Raw genomic sequence first — 26,499 nt, forward strand, 5'->3', positions numbered from 1 at the left:
TTATCAGCTCTTCAATTCCTGTAATTACATTTAATCAGTTACTTAAATTAGAGTTGTTTGCACTTCTTGTAGAAGAATCTCCATATTTTCAGAAGACTTAAAAATGTCTTCACATACATGTTATTTTATCAGGAATATTTTTTTGCTTAGTTGCTGTTTCACACTTAATTGCTTGAGATAAAATTTCCCTTAACCTTGAATCTAGAAATATAGCAATAGAGAAGTTTGACTGATTTCAATATGACAAATCTCCAAATTTCCACCTGTATCTCAGCTTTCATTATACACACACTAATTTCAGCATGTTCTCTGAAGCAAAATGTTGAGAGACTCCTTATAGCAGGCGCAATGTAAGAAATATTTCTGCTCTCCAGTCACATCAGTTTCATTATTTCCTTACCCAATTCTAGCAAATAAACCATGTTCTCTACAAGCAAGCTGCCTTGAAAGCTGGCACTGTTATTGGCAGAATGTAGTGTTAAATCTTTCTTTAATCCAATCTTTTTTTTAAAAAAAAGGTAATAGCTTCTATTCTATCTTGTTTAAGCATGTATGATATCTGACAAAGCAGTTCCATCATCCCTTTTATGTCATGGAGATGTTTTTTTAATTAAGTGATAACATTAGTTATTTTCCTGCCAAAGGGCAATACTTCTGTTACATTGTCCCTGTTATAATTACTTTTCTATCATATTATTGAAAAATGTGAAAAAATATCCATCATCTGCTTATTTACATGCCATTCCTAGCCTTTGCCACTTTTGTTTCATTGTTAGCCATAATTATATGATATTTGCTTTAATGATTTTCCATTCCATAAATAGTTGATCAATCAGATCAACTTATTTTTTAGTTATGTGAGACTCAGAAATTTTTCTACAAGCAGAAATATGATATATTGCCATATATATATCATATATAAACATATATATTTATCATGTATATATATCATATATATATATATTTATCATGTATATATATAAATATATATATTGCCATACCTTTATGTTCAAATGTGTGACTAAAAATAATAAAATAATATAAAATAAAAAAATACTAATTCAATAATATTGCTAATACTTATGTTCCTATGCACAGCAGAATATAAGTCAAGAATTAGCATTGTAGCAGCATGTCTTACTCATGGAATTGTTGCTTACAATTTGTAGTTTGAGTTAAACTAAAATTTTTTTGATATTCACCCAAATAAAATGCTTGATATTCTATTTCAGTCTTTTCAATAAGACTTTGCTCAAAACTCTTTGCCTCTATAGTCTTAAAATCATCAGAAGATATATTACTAAATCATTTGTGAAAACTGTTTTGAAGTTTGATAAATGAAAACAAAATATGATTTTTAGTACACCATTTTTCTCTAACTTAATGTTGTCTTCTCACTCACTTTTTTATGGCATAATTAAAGATTATCATAGATATTTTGTGGTCTTTCTCTCTCATGAAATTTTGTAGTGGCATTCTGCTCTTAAATCTCTTTCTCAACATGTACAGAATTCCCAAAAAGGAATACTAAGGTCAAAGCCAAATTTCTGTGCTTCCTAAAATATGTGTTTCTGTGGATACTCTCTCCATCAGACTATGAGAATCATAAGAAAAGAGACTTCATTTTATTTCTCACAGTGTCAAAAATAGAGCATGACAGATACTAGGCACTCAGTGAATACTTGTAGATTGAAAAAAAAATGTGATTCAAATAATACACCATGATGTAATGGAAAAGAGTTGCATTTGCTTTCAGAAAGATACATTTTTACATTTGCTGGCATTGTGATATTGGACATTTTAATTCACATCTCTGGACATGACTTTCCTCATCTGGAGAATATTCCCTGAACCTCCCTCAGTTGTTATATGTGTAAGTGTAAGCACAATGCTTACTATCTAGTAGGTATTCAATAAGATAATTAATAAGAAGGAAGGAAAAAAGAAATGAAGTGAGTTAATGTTTGCATTGATTAAAGAACTATTTGCTTCCTCAGTTATATAAGCACATATTTAAGGATCTAAAGTACTGAACAGAATTTTTTGAACTAAAAAATAATAATCCTCTATTAAAATAACAGAGTTTAAAAAAAAATTACAGAATAGCTCAAGGATCCATTACAAATATTAGATATTTTGTAAGAAGTCTCTTGAAGTTTATCCAATTAACTCTTTGGAAACAAAAATAACCAAATCTCATTTGTCCAATGTCTATGAATGAGTGTTGCTGCACTGGGGTCATGATTCTACCAAATTATAAGGAAAGCCCATAAATCATTATATTATCTCCTCACAGCCTCCCTTATTTCAAATAATTAGTAGAGCTATTTCTTGGCTTACAATAGCACATTCACAGGGAGCCCTCCATTTACGTGAGTTCTATGGACATCCAGATTTAGGTGAAAAATGACCTCGATTACTCACATTCTTCATTCCAATTCCTTTAAGTATTGCAAAAGTATATTAACCAGAATGATGTTCCCAGTATTAATATTCCCATCAGTCATTTCAATTTTCTCAGTCTTGGTCACTGGTACCAATCACTCTTTGTATAAATGCTAATTAGATTCAGGTACAAAAATGTGCAAATACCTTCAAGTTAATGAGAACCTGCTATATTAAGGGTCTAGTAAATATTTCCATATTGATATTTTGGTGGCTAATTTTCTCATCATATATCATATATATATATATATGCAAGTTATTTGTACTGCAATTATTAAGTTATAATACTTAAGAATTCTTTGAAAATGTTGATAGTTTTAAGTTAATTCATTTTTTTTTCTTTTTTTTTTCTTTTTAGGGCCATACCTGTGGCATATGGAAGTTTCCAGGCTAAGGGTCAAGTTGGAACTGCAGCAGCCAGCCATAGCCATAGCCACAGCAATGCCAGATCTGAGCCATGTCTGCAACCTATACTGCAACTTGCAGCAACTCCAGATCCTTAACCTACTGAGTGAGACCAGGAATCAAACCCACATCCTCATGAATACTAGTCAGGTTCTTAGCCCAGTGAGCCACAAGAGGAACTCCATAATAATCCATATTAATATTTAAAGTAAATATATATGTGTATGTGTACATGTGTATATATATAAAGTCAATTTTCCCTTAAGAGATTATGATAAAAATAATTTCCCCAGACCCTAACCCTACTCAGTTCAACAACCATTTTCAATTCTTTCTAATCCAACCACCTGATTTTCAACTCAATAATTAAACAGCATGCCAATGTTGCTCAATGTTAAACTTCATTTGCTTGGCTTCCTTTATGATGAATGATGATTTAGTTCTCTTACAAACACCTTTCTCTCTCAGTCCTCCTGCCAGCATTCCTAAAAGGTATACATATAAGTATCTATATAAATATATGACAAAATGATTTTAAGTTGTTACTTAATATTTATATTTTTAGACTACAGAGATAATGGCTAATATTTTGGTTATGCAATATTTTTTTACAGAATTCTGAAAGTGCTACTCTCTATATTTCCAGTTTCCAGCTATAGTAGCTGAGAATCTCAAATAGTAGGTTCACGTTCATTTGAACAATTTGTTTTTAATTTCCTAAAAACATTAGATCATTTCTTTAGGTCTGCAATTTGTCATGTGGCAATAATTTTCTCTAACCTCACTTTGTAGGACTCTTAAAATTTGAAACTTTTTTTTTTCCCCACTGTACAGCAAGGGGATCAAGTTATCCTTACATGTATACTGAAACTTTTTTTTTTAATTTTGGGTCTTTAACATCTTGAATTTGTCATTTAATTTTTCTATCTTCTCCTGCATGTATTTCTATTTCTTCCATTATATTTTACTTCTATTTTCTGGAACTTTCTTGAATATTTAAAGCTACTAATAAATGCACCTTTTTTCTCTAAATTACTCTTTCCTGTTGTGATTCTATTTTATATTAGACTGGAATTATTTTATAGCTGGATGTCTAACTGTCCATCTCTTCACATGGATTATTTTCTTCATATTTCAAAGTTCTTTTCTGCTACATTCATCTTGGTTCCTGTATATTTGTTTTCATATAACTCATATCTGGAATATATAAAGAACTCTTAAAAATCAGTAAGAAAAGAGAAACATCAAATTAAAAATGGATGAAATACTTGAACAAAAACTTGACAAGTGTATCTAAATAATAATCTTATAGTGTTCAGTGTTTTAAATCACGAGGGAAATGTGAAATAAAACTTCAAAGTGATATTCCTACACACACTGCCAAATAATTAAAATTAAGGGTTGACAATAATAAGAGTTGACAAGAATGTAGAACAATGTAAAGATGCATAGAATAACTCCCATTTCGGATGGCCATGTCAAATTTAACTAAAGCCTACTAGATACTTTTTTAAACTATGATCTTTTACTTATTATTTCTTGTCTACGTGTTTTATATTGCAGGGATGGTGGTAGTCAAGGTCCTGCTGTTATATCTTTCATTTCTCTTCTTCATTTTTAAAGGGTCTTCACTTTATATATTTTATGTTATCCAGTACACTGAACACTGTAACATCTTCAGTATGGACTATTTCATTTTTTTACTATAAAATAACCCTTTTCATATGGCATAGTTCTTTCCTTCTCAAATACTTTATCAGATATTAATGTTGACTCTGCTGCTTAGAGCATGAATATTTGCCTTTTTATTGACTTTCTTTTCAAATTTCTGTTTGCATTTGTTTTATATGTTTTTCATTTTAATCTGAATAGTGTTTTCTTACAACTCCTTTACCTTTATCTTAAATACTTAATTCATTGTTAACTTAAACACCCATCTACTAGCTTACTCACTAACATAAAACCAAACAAAATATTGCTCTTAAGTCAGACCTCAGAAAGATGTTTAGACATCATCTTTTAAGTAGAGATCACAATATCTCTTTTTCTCTTTTTCCTTTTTACTCAGAATTCTTTATTATTATTATTATTTAATCCTAATCTCTCAGGATAGGCAACTAGAACTGAGAAAACTCTAGTTTGGAATTCATACTTTTTTTTTTCAAAATACTTTCAGTCTTATTTCATTAGCACTATTCATAGGCCAAAGGTGTGATGCTAAAATAACCAAACTAGGACTGTTAATCATGACACCTCAAGAAGAGTGATATCAGCACTATGGAAATGTAAGACATTCTTTTCTATCCTCTCATACTTTTTTTTTGAACAATTAGAGACATTCATAACTGAACAAAAATGCTTCACAGCTTACAGCAAGGGACCAGGGAATATTTGCCTACTGTGCATCCAAAAATAAACATAAACAAACAAAACCTCAGTAAGGGCATTGGATCCAAGGAATTCAGTGCATCTAACTTACCCTCACTTGCTGTGATCAGAAAAATACCTGGAGAGAGCAAACCTGAATAGATTCTTAAAGATAAAAGATAAGTTATAGGTATTCGGCCTTCCTAAGGGCAGATTCCAATATATCATTGGCACAAGACAGAGTGCGGATGCAGGGAAAGAAGAGGAACTTACCAAAGCTGCCCCCCTCCTTAGGGTGACACTTCAAAAGGCTTAGATATTTGGCAGTGGAGGTGGTGACCTTTCCCAGAGAGAAGATGGAAAGCAGAGACCTTTCTGACAGAGAAAGTGAAAAGTGAAAGTGGTGAGTCACCCTGGCTACCTGATTGTGCAGAATGTGGCTGGAGAAACCTGTTTCTCTCCATCACAACCCTTATTTCTGATGAGCAACCTCCATGACTGGTAGGAAGGATGAGAAAAGGAAGGAAAGAGGTAAGAATATCAAAAGGCATTAAAAAACATGGCTCCTGCTGTCTACTTCAGTACTTTGGCAGGAAGCCTATCCACAAACCTCTGTGAGTACTCCACTAGAGAACGTCCTACTGGATTCCTGAGCACCCCCTATGCCCTGAGTGCTAAACCCATACATCCCTCCACTTTGCTGCTGGCTTCTTGTGCATGATACTGAGTGTATCCATGAAAGTAAGCCCTGGTAGACAAGGATCTTGCTCAAAAAACAGGCTAAGGTTGGTGGACAAGGGAGAACAATGAAAGTTAGTTATAGAACCACATTCTGGAATACAAAAGAGAGGATTCTAATAGCTATCCTAGTGAATTGTAAGAACTGAAGAAGACATAAAAGTTTAGTTAGAAAGGTATCTGTTACCTAAAATGCAAAAACCAAAGCACATAGCAACAAACAGTATGATAAACCAAAGAAAATCGTATCTCAAAAAGAAAAAATAATTCTCCGGCAACCAAATAAACTCCAAGGCACAGAATATTGTGAACTAACTGATAAAGAATTTAAAATAGCTTCTATGAAGAAATTAAACAAGCTATAAGAAAAAGTCAGAAAACAATTCAGTGATATCAGGAATAAAATCAATTAAAAAAAAGAGCTCTTTACCAAAAAGATTGAAATTATTTATGCAAAAAAAGAACCAAACAGGAATTTTGGAGCTGAAGAATTCAATGAATGAGATGAATAATTCTATAGAGAACATCTTTATCAGGGAAAACCATATGGAAGAAAAAATAAATGACTTGGAAGATAGCATGCAGAAATAATTCAGTCAGAAGAGAGGGAACTGATATCTTAAAAGAACAAAGAAAGCCCAGGGAGCTTTCATATTATTATCAAAACAGTAAGTATTCAAATAACTGGGGTTCCAGAATGAGAAAAGAGAGATAAGGGGGTGGCAGAGTATATATAAAGAACAGCCAAGAACTTTCCATACTTGTGAATGACTTCGGCTATCCATTCATGAAGCTAATAGGCTACACAATTATCTAAATACAAAAAAGACCTTATCCAATATACATGATAATGAAACTGTCAAAAATCAATAATAAAGACCTTTAAAGACAGTCAGAGAAAATAGAAAGTAACCTACAAAGGAACTCCATTAGGTTAGGGGCAACTTCTCAGCAGAAATTTTATAGGCTAGGAGAAAGTGGAATGACATATTCAAAGTGTTGAAAGCAAAAAAAAAAACAAAAACAAAAACAAGCAAAAAAAAACTACCACCTAGGAATGCTTTATCCAGAAAAGTTTACCTTTAGACATAAAATAGAAATAAAAGCCTTCCCAGAAAAATAAAAGCTAAGAGAGTTTACCAACACTATACCTGCCTTGAGAGAAATGCTGAAGGAGGTCTTCAAGCTGAAATGAAAAGATAGTAATCAGTGACATGAAAACATATGAGAGTGTATAACTAACTAGTAATGGTAGAAAATACACTGTCAGATTTAGAAAACTGTAACTCTCTTTTAGGATGGTTTATTAGTCACCCAACTACAGTAAAAAGTTAAATGAAGAGTAGTAAAAATAACTATAGCTACTATAGACTGTTAACCAATACATGACATTAAAAATAGGTAAATTGTAACATCAATAATGTAAAAAGAAGTAGTAAAGGGTAGAGCCTGTAGAGGTCTTGAAGGTAAGTTGGTATCAGCCTAAAATGGACAGTTTTATGTATAAAATGCTTTATGTAATCTACAAGTTAACCACATAGCAAAAAAGGAGAGTAAATCTACAAAAGACAAAGCGAGTGGAAACAGAGCATATCACCATAGAAAATAACCAATTTACAAAAATAGGCAGAGACAGAGGGAAAAAGAAAGAACAGAAACGCAAAATAACTACAAAATGATTAAAAAGTTCACAATAGTAAATACATACATATCAAAAATCACTCTAGCATAAATGAACTGAATTCACCAATCAAAAGGCAGAGTGGCTGGATGGATAAAAAAATAAAGCCTAATTATTTGCTGCCTACGAGTGGCTCATTTCAGCTTTAAAACAATTGAATCAAAGGAAAGAACTGGAAGAAGGTACTCTACTCAAATGGAAACCAAAAGAAAGCAGGGATAGCCATACATATAGCAAACAAAACAGACTTTAAGCCAAAATGATAACAAGAAACTAAGTCATTATATATTGAAAAAAGTGTCAAGAAGATATAACAATCATTGTAAATATGTATGTATCCAATATCAAAGCACCTACATATGTCTACCAGATATTAACGGATCTGAAGGGAAAACACGTATTACAATACTAGTAGAAGTCTTCAGAACCCTGCATTCATCAATGAATAGGTCATCCAGACAGAAAAAAAACAAGGAAACATTGGAACTGAAATACACTTTAAAGCAAATAGACTTAATATGCACCTGTAGAACATTCTATGTGATGGCAGCAGAATAAACATTCTTTTTAGTGCATATAGAACATTCTCCAGATAGATGATATGATAGCACACAAAATAAGACTTAACAAATGTAAGACTGAAATTATACCAACTATCCTTTCTGACCACAAAGGTATGAAACTAGAAATGAACAAGAGGAAAGCTGGAAAATCTGAACTATGTGGAAACTAAACAACACTTCTAAGCAAGGAATGGGTCAAAGAGAAATCAAAAGAGAAGTTTTAAAAGGTAAAATCAGGACTTCCCATCATGGCACAGCAGAAACGAATCCGACTAGGAACCATGAGGTTTCAGGTTCGATCCCTGGCCTCACTCAGTGGGTTAAGGATCCATGTTGCCATGAGCTATGGTGTAGGTCACAGACCCGGCTTGGATCTGGCATTGCTGTGGCTGTGGCGCAGGTTGGCAAATGTAGCTCCGATTAGACCCCTAGCCTGGGAATCTCCACATGCTGCAGGTATGGCCCTAAAAAGACAAATAAATAAATAAATAAATAAATAAAAGGTAAAATCAATATCCAAGACATGGAAACAAACTAAATGTCCATCAACAGATGAATGGATTAAGAAGTTGTGGTACATATAAACAATGGAATACTACTCAGCCATAAAATGGACAAAATAATGCCACTCTTAACAACATAGATGGAATTAGCAATCATCATACTAAATAAAGTAGGTCAGAAAGACAAATATATGATATCACTTATATGTGGAATCCAAAATATGGCACAAATGTATCTACCTACAAAACAGAAACTTACAGACATGGAGAACAGACTTGTGGTTGCCAAATGGAGGGGGGAGGAAAGAGGATGGACTTGGAGTTTTGGGTTAACAGATACAAACTATTACATTTAGAATTAATAGTCAATAAGGTCCTACTGTATTGCACAGAGAATTATTTCCAGTATCTTGGGGTAGACCATAATGGAAGATAATATAAGAAAAAGAATATGTATATATGTATTATTGGGTCCCTTCACTGTGAAGCAGAAATTTTAAATAAATTATAAATTTTAAAAAGGTAATAAAAAGGAAAAAAAGAAAAAAAAATGGTGAAAAAAATGGAAATGGAAACACAACATATCAAACCTATAGATACTATAAATGTAATTCTGACAGGAAAGTTTATAGTGATAAATCCATACATTAAAGTGGAAATATCTCAAATAAACAACATATCTGTCCACCACAAGCAACTAGAAAAAGACAAATTAAGCCCAAAGTTGATCAGAAGGAAGGAAATTATAAATATCAGGGTGGAAAAAAAGAAATAGAGGCCAGAAAAGAAAAAAAAAATGAAACTGAAGACTAGTTTTCTTGAAAAGATAAAATTAGCTAAGCTAAAAAAAAAGAGCAAAGACCCAAAATAAGAAATGAAAGAGGAGACATTGCAACTAATACTATAGAAATACATAGCATCAAAAGAAACACAGAAAACTACAAACCAATATCCCTGATGAATATAGATGTAAAATTTTTCAAGAAAGTATTAGCAAACCAAATTTAAGAACACTTTAAAATGGCTATACACAATAACCAATTGGCATTATTCCCTGGGATTCAAGGAGATTTTAATGTACATAAATCAATAAATGCATTACATTAATGGAATGAAAGATAAAAATAATATAAAAATCTCAATAGATGTAGAAAGCTTGTTCTACTAATTACAACATTCTTTCATGATAAAAAGCCTTAACATATTGGGTACACAAGGAATATACTTCAACATAATAAAGACCATATACAACAAATCCACAGCTAACATTATAGTCAATGGCAAAAAATTGAAAGATTTTCCTCTAAGATCAGGAACAAGATTAGGGTGCCCACTCTTACCACAGTTATACAATGTAGTACTAGAGGTCATAGCTAGAATAGTTAGTCCATATAAAGAAACAAAAGGCATTCAAATTATAAATGAAAAAGTAAAACCTATTATTTATGGATGATATGATTTATATAGAGAAAATCCCAAAAGTCCCCCAGAAAACTTGAAACTGTTGGATCTAATCAAAAAATTCAGTAAAGTTGCAGGATATAAGATCAACACATAATAATTAGTTACATTTTTATACATTAATCATAAAACATCTGAAAAAGAAATAAAGAAAACATTTAAAATAGCACTGAAATAACAAATGCTGGTGAGGATGTGAAGAGAAGGGAACTTTTGTGCACCATTGGTGGGAATGTAAATTTGTTCCATACTACAAAAAACAATATGGAGTTTCCTCAAAACATTAAAAAAAAAAGAACTATCATATGATCCAGCAATTTCACGTATGGGTATTTATTGAAAAGATACAAAAACAGTAATGCAAAAAAATTAAGGCATATCATTTTAGTTTGGATAATGAAAGAACCCTAGGGGAGATATATTTCTATGAAGACCTTAATGAAATGATAAAATATGCCACTGGAATATCTAAATGGAATATTTAGAGGTAACAATGAAAATAAGACCTGAGGTGAGTATTATTTTCGTTTTTTTGTTGTTGTTTGGTTGGTTTTTGTCTTTGGTTTTGTGGGTTTTTTTGAGAGATTAGCTGTCAGGAGACATGTTTCTACAATATATTCTTAGCCTCTTTGCTTCTCTTTTCTATGCTGAAAACTCTATCTTGTCCGGCCTTACTTTACCCCATATTCGCTTGAAAAACAGTCGCAGTGCTGGTAAATAACTTAAGAACAAAGATCTAAAGGCATAAGTTATTCATGTGGTCAGCTGAATGAGGACATAATGCTTTGGTCTAGGCATGCCAGACCTGTGCAGAGAGGCACACCATTTGCACAGCATGATATGTCCTCTAAAGAATAAGAGGAAGATGTGCCTTAGGGCCTCAAGGGGTTTATGAGGGGTCATTAGCAGGATATGAACTAGCAAGGAGAACCGAGGTGCAAACCTAGGCAAGGCTGGGTTGCAGCAGATAGGCATGCCTTTTGCGGAAGCACAGTGGTGGTTCTCTAGATGCTATACATAGACAGCTGAAGCCAGGCTTCCTCAATTCTAATGACTGTTAAATGCCTAAAGTTCAGAATAAAGGCTTAACCAGCTACCAGCTATGCAACTTTTAAAATAATAATTAAAAAAACTACATCCTGCACCTATAGCCCCCTCCTCACTTAATGAAATCCTAAAGAGCACAATAAAAGCAGTATGGTCTCTTGAGGTGGGGCTCTTGGTCCTTGAGACCTTGAGTCCCCTGGTTCCCACCTTTAATTAAGATAAATATCTCTGTGTCTTATTTTATGTTAACTTTTTTTCCTTAAGTTTCACAGCACCAGTTCTTCAGCCCTAATCTGCTGAGCTGGTCTTGGCAATTAGCTAGTAAATCAAAGACGTAACAATGTAGTCTTACAAGGTATAAGGTGGACTAATTTTTATTTTAAGGTTGTAAAGAAATCATTTTAGATCTTTAGACATGGAGTGACATAAACTGACTTTATTTTAAAGGATCATGGGAAATGGTGATTTGTCTACCATTTGAGTAGCATGGACTTGAACTTTTGAACCAGGTACTCCTGCAAATTAAAAATCTCAAATGGTGGACTTTTAGGTCTAAAGCCTTGAAATTACAAACCTCTTGACAGGCTATGGGAAATCACAACCAACTAGCTAATTCTTTAAAGGTAAGTATACATTTTACACCAAAAAAAAAAATCACTTTAGACCTGACAAAAATAAATCATACCTATTGTAAATATTGTCATTCCCTGCCCAATTTAGTAATATTTATTCCTTGAATTAATACTTACTGAAGAAAAAAAATCACCTCTAGTTTCTTTCTTAAGTATTTCAAAGGTCAATAATTAATTACTGTACACATAAATTATATTTTTAAAGTACCTAAAAACCTACCGGTTTCATATTCCTTTGTTTAATTAGCACAATCTAGTTTTACTTTCTGGGAATCTGTCAAAATTCTGAATGTGATTTAACCACCATGGTAACTGGCAACAAAGTCTACTAATACAAATCAAAAAGTTATAGCTAGTTGCCTGAAGAAAACATTACTGACTCTCTTTTGTCTGCCTCTGTCCTCTATGACTTTAAATTGTTCTTACAAGAAGCACATAATTTCTTTGGAGTGAATACCTCTTCCATAAGAAAATTACAGTAAAGAACATGAAAACAGTTTGACAACAATGACCAGATTTCCACACAATCTATTCCACTTTAAGATTGTTGCTAAGCCTCAGCACAGCCAGTTTTCCAGACTAGAAAGAAATAATTACCATTCTCATGGCATTACTACATACCATTCTCTTTACTTTTTTTGTGATTGTGTGTCTTTTTAGGGCTGCACTGTGACATATGGAGGTTCTCAGGCTAGGAATCAAATCAGAACTGTGCTGGCCTACACCACAGTCACAGCAATGCCAGATCCAAGCTGCATCTGTGACCTACACCATAGGTCACAGATGCAGCTTGGATCCTTAATCAGCAGTGAGGCCAGGGATAGGACCTGCACCCTCATGAATGCTAGTCAGATTTGCTTCCACTGAGCCACAATGGGAACTCTATACCAATTCTCTTTTTTATGAACAAAAAACAAAAACTCTTCCATGCCACAGGTTGGTATGACAGTAATCTAAATTTCAACTGGTTTGTGTTACATTACAAAAAGACTTGCTTTGGCTTTGTTGGTTGTCAACCACACTTAAAAAAGGGAACTACAAAATAAATGTATCTACCACCAAAACCTCATGGCTTCAGGAATACCCAAAAGGAAGAAATCAAGTCTCTAAACAAGAGAAACAACTGATCATTCCTTGTTCTGATGTACCAGCACCTATATCCCTGGCATTTTAGAACAGCACTTCTGTAATTCTAATAAAGTTTGAGTTCCTGGTCTATGTGCTAATTAATGTTATTTCATATTATAGGTTTATTTTCATTCTTGTTGCCACCGATAGTTGTAAACACCGTAATGCAATGTCGTCCGGTACTCCACTAACACCTCATTCCGCGAAAGCTGAATTCACTTTTCTGGACCCAGCTGATATTGTTATACAGAGAGTGGAATCTTGTTGTTACAAGATGATCTCAAGTTGATCTCATGAAATACTCTAACCCTTCTGTCAAGTTTTCTGAAAATGACTCTAAGTAAAGGGGGCTGGAAAAGAGCTTTTCGTGGGTCCTTTTTGTAGGTGTATATATATATGCACACACACATACATGTACATATAAAAGAAGGATCTGGGAAGACAGATGAATCCTCCTCAAGAACAAAAATTGAATAAGGTGGGGAGAAGATAAAACGAAAGAAATGAGCTGAAACCAGAGCTTTCAAGGTCTAATAGGCTATATTAAAGATTTTGGTCTAATTCTCAGAATACCAAGAAGTCACCAGAAGATTCCAAACTGAGAGATACATGATCTCACTTTAGTTTTAGAAATATCATCTTGACTGAAGTGGAATAGGACAAGAAAACACGTGAGACAAGAGTTACTAAAATGAGTAAATGGTAAATGAAGCCAGAATTGGGTCATCTCAGAAACCAGGATAAAGTTGTTCCATACCCATTAAAATCTTCCTTTGGAATGAATTCTGAAGCTATAGTCAAAATTTCTAAATGTGATCTATACCAATAAGGTAATACTAGTCTCATTAACAGATTAAAATACTGAAAACTCAGAGCAGCTATAGTAATTGCCTCAGGTTAAACAGATTTATAAATGGGAAATTTTTTTTTTAGGGCCATACCCATGGCATTTGGAGATTCTCAGGCTAGGGGTCAAATTAGAGCTATAACTGCCGGCCTATGCCACAGCCACAGCAATGTAGGATCCAAGCCCTATCTGCGACCTATGCCACAGGTCACAGCAATGCCAGATACTTAACCCAGGGATTGAACCTGTGTCCTCATGGGTGACAGTCAGATTCGTTTTATCTACTAAGCCATGACAGGAACTCTAGGAAATGTCTTTTGAATTCAGGACCTCTAATATATAATCCCATATTTTTCTACTACTCTAAATATTTTAGAAACACTACAGTTCAGGAGAAGGTAGGGAAAAGATTTTATCATTGAGTAAAGGTGTGTCAAAAGCCAATAACAACACTCCCAAGCTAATTCTATGAGGTCACCATCACCCTGATAATAAAACCAGACAGTACAAAAAAGGAAATCATAGGCCAGTGTCACTGATGAACATATACAAATTATCAGCAAACTAAATCCAGCAGTAAAATAAAAGGATCATACACCATGATCAAGTGGGATTTAACCCAGGGATGCAAAGATTCTTCAATATGTGTAAATAAATCAGTTTGTTACTGTGGTATATCACCCTGAAGAATAGAAACCATGTGGTCATCTCGATAGATGCACAAAAAGCTTTTGACAAAATTCAATGCCCATTTATGATAAAAACCTACCAGAAAGTGACCATAGAGGGAATCTACCTCAGCATAATAAAGGCCATATATGATAAACCCACAACTAACATCATTCTCTATAGTGAAAAGCTGAAAGCAGTCTTCTATGATCAGGAACAATATGAGGATGTCCATTCTCACCACTCTTATTCAACTTAGCAATCAGAGAAGAAAAGAAACAAAAGGAATCCAAATTGGAAAAGAAGTAAAATTGTCACTGTTTGCAGATGACTGGATACTATACATAGAAAATCCTAAAGATGCTACCAGAAAACTACTAGAGCTTATCAGTGAAACTAGTAAAGTTGCAGGATACAAACTTAATACACAGAAATCAATTGCATTCCTATACACTAATAACAAAGGATCAGAGAGAGAATTTTTTTAAAAAATCTGATTTACCATCACATCAAAGAGAATAAAATACCTAGGATTAAACCTACTCAAAGAGGCACAAGACCTGTTACCTGAAAACTATAAGACACTGATGAAAGAAACTGAAGACGACACAAACAGATGGAAAGATATACCATGAGCTTGTGTTGAAAACATCAATATTGTCAAAATGACTATACTATCCAAGGCAATCTACAGATTCAATGCAATCCCTATCAAATCACTAATGACATTCTTTGCAGAATTAAAACAAAATGTTTTAAAATTTGTATGGAAACACAAAAGGCCCTGAATAGCCAAAGAAATATTGAAAAAGAAAAACAGAACTGGACTAATCATGTTCCCTGATTTCAGACTATACTAAAAAGCTTCAGTAATAAAACAGTATGGTACTGACACAATATCAGAAATATAGATCAAGGAACAGCATAGAAAGCCCAGAGATAAACCCATGCACATATGATCAATTCATCTAAAACACAGGAGGCAAGAATATACAATGCAGAAGACAGTCCCTTCAATAAGTGGTTCTGAGAATACAGGACAGCTATTAAAAAAGAATGAAGTAGAACATTCTCTAATAGCATACACAAACATAAATTTAAAATGGATTAAAGACCTAAATGTAAGGCCACTGTAAAACTCCTAAAGGAAAACATAAGCAGAACACTCTGACATAAATCAGAGCACTATTTTTTGGATTTCACCTCCATAAAAATAATTCACCTCTAATAAAAATTTTATAAAATGGGATTAATTAAATTTAAAAGCTTTTACCAAGCAAAAGAAACCAGGTATAAAGCAAAAAGACAATCCAAATATTTGGAGAAAATACCTGCAAATGAAGAGACTGAAAAGAGATTGACCCCCCAAATATAAAAACACCTCATACAGCCCTATATCAAGAAACAAACAACCTAATTAAAAATGTTCAGGAGATTTAAACAGACATATCTCCAAAGATGACAGACAGAGGGCCAAAAATCATATGAAAAGATGCTCAACATAACTAATTATTAGAGAAATGGAAATCAAAACTACAATTAGATATCACATCACACCAGCCAGAATGGTTATCATCAAAACATCTACAAACAATAAATGCTAGAGAAAGTGTAGAGAAAAGGGAACCCTCCTACACTGTTGGTGGGAATGTAAATTGGTGCAACTACTATGGAGAACAGAATGGATATTCCTTTAAAGACTAAATATAGAACTATCATATGACCCAGAAATCACACTCCTGGGTATATATCTGGAGGGAACCATAATTTGAAAAGATACATGCACCCCAATGTTCGTTGAAACACTATTTACAATACCCAAGACATGGAAGCAATCTAAATGTCCACCAACAGATGAATGGAAAAAAGATGTGATACATATATATACAATGGAATATTATTCAGTCATAAAAAAGAATTAAATAATGCCATTTGCAGCAACATGGATGGACTTCAAAATTATTATACTAAGTGAAGAAAGTCAAACAGAAGACAAATATGAGATCACTAATATGTAGACTGTAATAAAAAAATAATACAAAAGACCTTATAAAACAAAAACAGACTCTAAGATTTTGAGAACAAACTTATGGTTACCAAAAGGGAAACGTGGAGGGCAGGGATAAGTTGGGAGACTGGGATTAACATATGCATACTACTAAATACAAAATAGGTAAGTAACAAGGTCCTACCCTATTTCCCAGGGAAATCTACTCAATTCCCTGCAATAACCTACATGGGAAAAGCACATGAAAAGGAATGGATATATGTATATGTATAACTGATTCACTTTGCTGTACACCTGAAACTAACACAATGTTGTAAGTCAACTATATGCCAATAAAATTTGTTAAAAATAAAAATAAGTCAATAAGAACAAAAAAATTATAAAAAGTCTCAAAGCCTTAAACCAAATTCTTATTCTTTTTATTTTCTTTCTTTGAATAACTGTTGTACTTAATTATAATATATAAAGAGCATATATTTTATTTGTATATGATCTTTTGTCTTTTTGTCAACATTTGAGGAATAATTTCCAAATAAAATTGTAATATATTTAAAGGGAAAAAAAAATCTACCTTCCTCAAGTCACACTTTTACATGTGTTCCTTCCTGCCTTGTATAATATCATCCCATTTTTTAAAAAAAATGCCTAGTACTAAAGACATTACTCACCTTGTTATAAATAAGAATTATAAAGACTAGTGAGAGGGAAAATATAATTCTCAGGAAAATAAAAAGTATGTGGAAATAAACAAATACCATTCAAAGGTTATTCAGAGCTTGCTATCCAAGAGAATCGACCACCATTGTCTGCCTTGGAAAAGACTTAAAGTCAGGGAGAGGGGGTGGGAAAGCTTTACAGTTAAGAGAAAGAGACAGCTCATGGGGTGCTCTGGCTGGGGTTGTTGGCAGAGGAAACTATGGGTGGGCTCTCTAGCCACTCATATGTTTCTACATAATTGATTTGGGGACCATACTTGGCTTTCTCTGGTTGGTCCTGAGGATCAAAAATTATGGGAGCTGGCTGTCACTGACCAAGCCCTGATTGTTCTGTGCCGAATGATTCAGAAGAGGTTGTGGTTTGGCTTCTAGGGCTGTTTACTGTACAGATTATAGGTCCAGGTTCAATTGCTATATATTGTCCATTGTATATTCATTCTCTCAAGCACATAGGAAATGTGTATAGAGATATAAGACTAGTAATAAATGAGAAAAAGCAAGCACATAGGAAGTTTTTCATGCAGTGAAAAAAGTTTCAATAGGAGCCAAAACCCACAGTGACTTCAAAAGCAAATTGAGACATCTGTAAAATTTATGATATTTGCACTCATTAAATTGTGTTTATTCAAACCAATGTACACAATCTTGGTCCAACAGAAGAAAAATGAAAAAAATAAAATCAGTAACACAATATATTTCTTTAAAAATAATTTCTTCTTATTTTATCAGAAACACTCTCAAACATCTGTCAGATTCTCAATTCTCGACTACTAGAAATTTCCACTATTCATTTAAGGAAGAAATCATTCAAGCATATGTAATTAAAAAAAAAGAAATTATGTAAAACTTACATTGAAATCCATTCAGTATATTTTCATCACAGTTATTTTATGGCATGTGTATTCATTCAGCTATCTCAAATCTACTTAGCTACATTTTTTTTTCACTTAAATGAGTCAATCCACATACGAATAAAAGTTAAAATAACTTTTAAAATTGTCATTAGAATATCACATTAAAATCATCCCAACTTCAGAATTTGTCCAAAAGGAAACAATGTTTCTTTATTTTCTCCATTCTCCTTGACTTTTTGTTTTCTTATCTAGTTACCTTTTATTCTTTTCCTTTCTTCATTCACTCAGTTTCTGTCTCCTCATTTCTTTCTCATTTTCCTCTTTCCTGTCTTCTGTGAATGGACTGATGATGTTTTTTTTATTTTCTGATGCTTTGACACCTTGGGGGCTTGCTAACATGAGAGACCGACATTCCCAAGGATAACCAATTTCGAAAGATAGGAATGGACTAGGCTGCAGGTATGACTTTCATGTGCAAATCAGCCAATCCAAAGCCTACACCCTGAACTTTCTCTTTCATTTGTTCAGCTCTCAGGTCACTTTCTGTCTGTCCTAATCACCCCAGGGCCAGGTAACAAAAACCTAGATACAGCCCTTACACCCCAGAGCCTGCTGAACTTATTCAGACTTGCCTATACTAAACCTGCTTATCCTGCTTTGCCTTTCCTATGGAAACCACAAAAAACAAACAAACAAACAAAAAAAACAAAAAAAATGGCTTTTCTTAACCATCTCTTATTTCTGCTCCTCTGCCTCTAGCCTGACTCTGGTGTTTCTCCATGTGACCCTACAGGGCATGGCAAGTCCTTCCTCTTGGGAACTGTTAGAAACAAACTATATGTTCCATGGCATTTGTCTCCAGATCTGTTGGCCTGACTGTACCTGAATAATAAAATCTACAATTTAAAATAGTAATATACGATGGGAAAGGTGGCAGTGGATTGCTGAACAAGAGAAAATAGTCAGCTCGCAATTTTTTTTTTGCAGACTTTCTTTGATTTCAAACAACTGATTGGTTTTCTGATGAATTCGCAAGCTGTGCATGTATATAGTCCTTAATGAGCACTAATGCCTTGACCTTGAGTGAGGAAAGCATTCTGAACTAAATTTATGGTAGATGGAAAATTACACTTAAAGCATCTAGAGCACTTTTAATTTTCTTATCCTCAGAAAGTAATAGAGAATTATCAGACTTGCCCCTTTAACTAGTTAAGCATTTCTTCAGAATAAATTGAATAGTCTCATTCTTCAAAATAGCCAACCTATAGGAGTACCCAAATCATTTAAAGATTAAAGGCAAAGATGTCTTATTAGACACACACACACACACACACACACACACACACACACACACACACACACACACTAAAAGCATCCCTTAGGATTACCAAAAATAGACTGCATGTTAATAGAAAACACAAAGTTGGGTGATGTCCAATCAGAGTTCTCCAAACATTTTTGATGGCCCATCTCTTCAGTAAAAAATCTTGAGTGCATTCCCCAATAGAAAGATTTATTTCAAAGTTGAAATGTGTATATCATCAGATTAGAGTAGTAAAGCACAATTTATTTCTCAATTTCTAGACATACCAAAAAATGAATTTATTAATTTTATATCTCAATGAATCATTTATGATGGTATTTCCTACGTATATATCTCTTAGAGAACTTTAGGTAATTTATGGCTTACTATCTAGTCCAGATTATTGCAACAGCCTGCTGCCTTTGTCCCTGTGTTCCTGGCCTCCCCCAGCCCTAACATTCTTCACACAGTAGCCACAGCGATATTTTTAAAATGGTAGTTTTTGTCCTTCTCTTTAGAGTCTGCCAAATCTTCTAATTGTCAAAGTCTGAGATTCCCAGATGCAGACTGTGAGATGAGCCTTGGTATGAAAGCGATTTTATAAGGAAATGTTCCCAGGGAAACTGGTAAGGAACTGTTCCCAGGGGGATTAGAGCAGAGGAGGGGAGAAATCCAGGAAGGTTCTATCACAGGCAAAGTCCCAGGGAGGGTTGTTTCAATCTGATCCCAAAGAACAACTCTGGAAAGAAAATGAACCCTCAGTGTTTTCTCACCTGCAGTCTGTGCCCACGAATCATCTAAATATTGGTTGGGGGTCAAGGAGGTCATGGACATATTTTTAGACACTTCTCTGCAATGTGGACAAGGCAGGGCATTGCCATTTAAAAGCATCCATCCAATAAGAGCCATAGGCATGAGTTCTTGGGGAAAAAAGCACACTGAAGTTAAAATGTGCACAAAAATGGTCACACAGATACCAGGGAATTTGGGCACCAATATTATTCATTACATAATCTCAGAAAAGAATCTAAACTACTTACCATGGCTATATGAGATTTAGCACTGACTCTTCTGCAACCTCATCTTGTATCACCATACCCCAACTAACCAATGTACTTGCTCTTGCTTTAATCAACCAAGTTCTGTCCGTGTGGATTTATTCCCTTTGCTTGAATTCACTGACCCCCTTGTCATATGACTGACTCCATGATACAATACTAATTTGAAATGGTTTCTTTCCAGAGTCCTTCCTTCATCATCTGTTCCAAAGTTCATAGCACTTATTGCAATCTGAAGTCGTCCTATTTATTGTCTCTATCTTCCATTATTGCAATGTAAGCTCATGTCTGTCTTGTTCATCATTTTATCCCCACCACACAAAGCAGTACCTGACATATGGTAAGTAATCAATAGTCATTTATTTAGTAAACAAACAAAGGGCCATATGAGACCTACTTATATCTTGCTATCTTAACCTCCTCAGATTCCTATCCTCTATTAATTGGGTTGTTCCTAGGAAATCGAAGTTATCTCATCAAGTGTAAATTAAAGATGGAAGTTGCCATTGTGGCTCAGCAGTAAGAAACCCAACTAGTGTCCATGAGGATGTGGGTTCGATCCCTGGCCTCACTCAGTGGGTTAAGGATCCGGTGTTGCTGTGAGTTGTGGTGTAGGTCACAGACATGGCTTGGATCTGGTGTTGCCATGGCTGTGGCATAGGCTGGCATAGCTCCTATTCGAATCCTAGGCTGGGAACCTCCATATGCCACGGGTGCAGCCCTAAAAAGAAAAAAAAAATGCATTAAAAAAGGAATTTAAGAAGAAACTTTAAGAAGAAATTTAAGAAGAAACTTCTCAGCACAAAATGAAGTGGCTATATAGAGTGTACTGTGTACTGTCAGGTTGTTCAAACTGTGAATCTCAATCAATGCATCTTTAATTGATCTCAATGAGGTCCCTTGCCTTGAAATCCACAACTTGGACAAATATAAGAATCTATTTCTGTTTATATTAGCTGTATTCTAGAAGGTAGCAATATACCTGAACACAGCAGGAACAAAATGCAGCCTGAGATTTCCAATGTATAAAATGGCTTATGTGGGTGTCAAAATTTAACTCACAATACTTCATATATATTGAGAGAAATATGCCTGTTTAGTTTCTCCATAACCAATGACTGTTACTCCCCAAGTTTTCACTCATGGGTGGAGAAAAAAATTTCACTTTGGATACTTCTGGTTTAAAACTTAATCCAATTCAGTAATTTAAAGAGTCTATTTAATAATTTAAATAATTTAAATCCAAATCCATGATTTAAACACTCCAACTGAGATAATGATCAGTTGTGCTAGAAAAACTGCTCAGTCATTCAAACAGCTCAGTCATCTTCCTCTTTACCTGGATCTTCCCTAGGGTTGGATAAAAATATAAGAAGAACGTGCCTTCAGTACATGTCTGGCCAGGGGAACGTCTCAGGGACCTTCACTGTCATGCTCTGTGCCTTGCCTACTTCCTCATGGGCAAAGTATACAGCTGGTAGGACTCGAAGTCTCATTTTTCTCTCCCTTTCTGTTTAGTCTAATCCTCAGATCCTCATTTATTACAGGTGGAAGATATAAAGGTATAAAAAATAATTTTATAGAATATGCATAGCTCAAAATTTATATATTAAAATGGCTAATTAATCTACTGAAAATCATTCTGAATGCTTCTCAATCTAATGTTCATAGTAAATTAACATTATTTCATTTACATTACTTCATATAATTTATTCTCTTGCATTTTGTCACACAGAATTCTAACATTTTATAACTGAAATGAATCTTGGAAATCCATAAATTAAATTGTTCATTTTTTTTTTAAGGGAAAAGCTAAGATGCATAGCAGGATATGGGACTTTTTCCCCCCAAGTCTCAAAAATGTGGAATCAAAGTCTTAATTTGTCTGATCTTAAGGCGTTCCCATCGTGGCGCAGTGGTTAACGAATCCGACTAGGAACCATGAGGTTGTGGGTTCGGTCCCTGCCCTTGCTCAGTGGGTTAATGATCCGGCATTGCCGTGAGCTGTGGTGTAGGTTGCAGATGCGGCTCGGATCCCGAGTTGCTGTGGCTCTGACGTAGGCCAGTGGCTACAGCTCCGATTCGACCCCTAGCCTGGGAACCTCCATATGCCGTGGGAACGGCCCAAGAAATAGCAAAAACAAACAAACAAACAAACAAAAAAACCTGATCTTAAGTTCTCCTTCTCTTTGATTTCTCCTTGATATCTGACCATCTTGACAACAGTAATTTCTCCTTGATATCTGACCATCTTGCTGCTACACACTGCTTTATGTATCTCTGCCAGGTATTAACAGGTCTTTTTTTTTTTTTTCCCTCCTTCCTTCCCTTTTACTCATTCTGAAATTTAACGAGAACACCTACTTGTCTACAAAGCTGTTATCCACTTCCTAGCGTCTCGTCTTTCTCAGGACTCACTCTATGAGTCACTGATTCTGTCTTCCCAGTGGTTACCACGAAGTAGATGATTCACAAATCTTGTAAAAAACCCTTTAAACTGACTTCCTCCTGTTATTTCCCACCCACACACACTGAATTCCTTTCCAGGTAATCATATTCCTGTCAGGAGAAAGCAATGTTCCCACAAGTTGAGGTATTTAGTATACCTCATTCACAAACGTAAAAGTACATTCTGGGTTAAAATTAAAACAGATGATCTGTTCCTGTGTTCATATATTTAACTTCTGATTCAAAAGCAGTGAGGGTTTCTGGAGGGGGTGGAGGTGGGAGGTGGGACACAGAAATTTGCGGTTACAGAGATTCCCACACACTATCCACCCTGAAAAGCAAAGGAAAATTCTATTCCTACTGTATCTGTACGTGGGGGTTCTATGTAGATATACTTTACATTATAAAATTCCAGTCTCTTCTGCCACAGATAAAAGATTATATGGAGCCCAAAACTTCAAATTTTTCTAAGAAGCTCGTGATTGATAATTAACAGGTAAATCCTATTTGGCCATAATGTGGCATTTAGTCTGAGCCTAGTCATTGAGATATGATACAGCCATTGAAACATTTCTAGAGAATATGTTTTTTTTTAATATTGGAGAATATTTAATCATTAAATTATGAGGAGGAGTTCCCGTCGTGGCGCAGTGGTTAACGAATCCGACTAGGAACCATGAGGTTGCGGGTTCGGTCCCTGCCCTCGCTCAGTGGGTTAACGATCCGGCGTTGCCGTGAGCTGTGGTGTAGGCTGCAGACGCGGCTCGGATCCCGCGTTGCTGTGGCTCTGGCGTAGGCCGGTGGCTACAGCTCCGATTCAACCCCTAGCCTGGGAACCTCCATATGCCGCGGGAGCGGCCCAAGAAATAGCAACAACAACAATAACAACAACAACAATGACAAAAAAAAAAAATTATGAGGAAAACACAGAGCAACACTTATAGGAAAGCCTGAATGAAAAACATACAAAAACATAATAGCTTTTCCCTTTGCAGGATGTGGGAAGAGTAGGGTTATAGATTTGTGCTCTGATTTTCAGTACTTTTATTCATTTTCAATTAAAAGCATTTATTACTTTTCTAATCAGAAAAAAATTAAGACCTGAATGCAAATGCATGGTAAACTATGTTTTATATATTTGGGGCTTTGTCAAGGAAATTGCATTAAACATTCTAAAGTGTATCCTCTCATTTTATATATACAGTTGTTCCTCTGCATGCCCAGTGCCATGCTACAGAAATAAGTTGATTTTTGCTTGTTTCACTCAGCAATATGCTTTGAAAATCTAGCCATGTTGCTTTGAGTAAACCCTTTCTCCCATCAGCTGCATGTTCTACATCCTACCAACACTTTTTCAGAGTTAATTCACTCTGCTCTAGGCCTTTATTCTTCCACAAATATTTTAAATAAGTTCTTTAAAACTCTCAAATAAACAGAACCCGAATTTCAGAATTACATATTTACAAATTAAATTTTGTGATTAATTTAGATTAATTTATGATAATGTCATTTATCTTTACTAGGTAAATCTTTAGCTTTTGGTTAATTTTTAATATTTTTCCACATAAATTAGATATTATTAGTAAATTCCAATATTATTATGAATACTTATATTAGTGGTATATTTTAATATAATTTTCTGTCAGTTATTGCAACAGTATGTAAATTCAACCAATTTTTGTAAATAAATCTTGCAACCAAGAACTGTCATTTCTAATTTTTTGACGTAATTAGACTTAGCATTGTAAACATTTTCTACAGGAAATCTATTATTTTGTAATTTGAAAAAATAAAATATAAAATAATATCTTCCAATATGTTTGTAAATGTTATCATATTCTACACATACTTGAATCCCGTTATCACTCATCCTTATCACTATATCTGAGGGAACTCTCAACTGCAGGACTGAAGAGAAATCTAATTAACAAACAGTCACAAGCTATGATCCCTCCTGTTGTTAATCAGGAAAGATTATGTTGTTCTAATTGTTACCAGTCAGATAGTATGACTCTGGCCCTAAAATGTCGAGATCACAGAAGAAGAATAAAATGACGTCCCAAGCAAGATTTAGGGTCCAGGGAAATTTTGAGACTTGCCCCTTAGATATGCAGATGGAATGCCTTACAGAAGAGCAACTAAAAACCTAAGGATTGCTACAGCCTATCAAGTGCTTATTGAAAACTTAAGCAGATTTTAGAGAAGAGCAGAAAGATCCTACTGAAAGAACAAGTGAGTTGATTCCAGAATGATTTCTTTACTGGTGGGTGGAGTTCAGGGTTACCTGTATGACTGAAAAATATATTAAATTGAAGGTAAAGAAAATTTTCAGCAGGGCCACAACTTTCCCTTAAGGCAAAACTGTACCAATCAAAATAAGCTGCTGTGTGCCATGGGGAGACACGGTGCCATGTAAGACCATAATACTACTTACAGTTCACCTAAAAACCAAATGCAATAGCTCCAGCATGACCCATACAAAGAGTAAGTCAGGAAGATCCATAGCAAATAGGCTCCAGGCTTGAAATATATGTCAGTGTGATGGAAAAAGAACTCCTAGTTGGGATTATCCAGGGTGAGGCAGAGAGAAAAGACTATTTGAAAAGTGGATATATTTGGCAGGGCTATATTTCTCATGAAGGGAGACCCTCAAGAAAAAAGCTAGAAAAGCATGTTAAAACAAAACAAACCACATATAGCATATAAACTGCAGAAACTGTAAAAGTAACCATTTAATTCCAGCAAACAATATTCCCACATGTGTTTTAAAAAAAGGGGGGGGGTCAATCTAAGAAGTGGGTTAAAATGTTAAGAAAGATCATTTTGTTCCTTTCTAAAGTAGTAAGAAATAAGTTCTCAACACCGTGTGCACGTACTCAACCTGGGGTACTTTAAAAAAAAATAATTAAGGCTCCTGTCACAGCTCATATCTATTGAATTAAGAACTCTGGGGGTGTTATTTTCTAAAGAACTTCCATAGCGCTGTCCAAGTACAGTCAGAAATGAGAGACACCACACTAGCGGCAGATCCTGCTACTACATAAAGATATGGTTTAGAATGCTCCTCACAAAGCTGAAAGAAGAAAATGTCTTGAGATCAGCATGGCAAAGATGTTCACTGCTGGGCCACTAGTGGGAGAGCTCCTTCAACTGATAAATCTTCATGGGATAATGTCACAGAAGAAATAATTATGGGGTCTAGGGACCAAGTTTCCCTGGGAGGCAAGTTTCAAAGCATAAGCAATTCTATAGCAAGAGAGATGAACTTTGACCAAGGGGCAGGACAGGAAATGTGTGATCAGGAGACTATGAAAAATCCATGTCACTGGACAGAGCTCACATGCAATACTGCACTGGAAAGATGCAAACACGGAGATTTTGGGGAAATAACAATTAGGCATCTAAACCATTATGGAATAAGAGCCGGGGCAGCCAACTTTGCAGATTTCTATTACCAAAGGACAGGAATTATTCACATGTCACTCTCTGAAAAGGAATAAAATAGGTTATTTTATACATTTCAAAACTAAACACAGATTCCTGAAGCTATGCAACAATACTAAACAAAGTAAAAACAAGACCATTAAAAGATTCTGTTTTTCCTAACGCCACTACTTCTCAGGTCT

The sequence above is a fragment of the Phacochoerus africanus genome, chromosome 10, assembly GCF_016906955.1.
Source record: "Phacochoerus africanus isolate WHEZ1 chromosome 10, ROS_Pafr_v1, whole genome shotgun sequence".
NCBI lineage: Eukaryota > Metazoa > Chordata > Mammalia > Artiodactyla > Suidae > Phacochoerus > Phacochoerus africanus.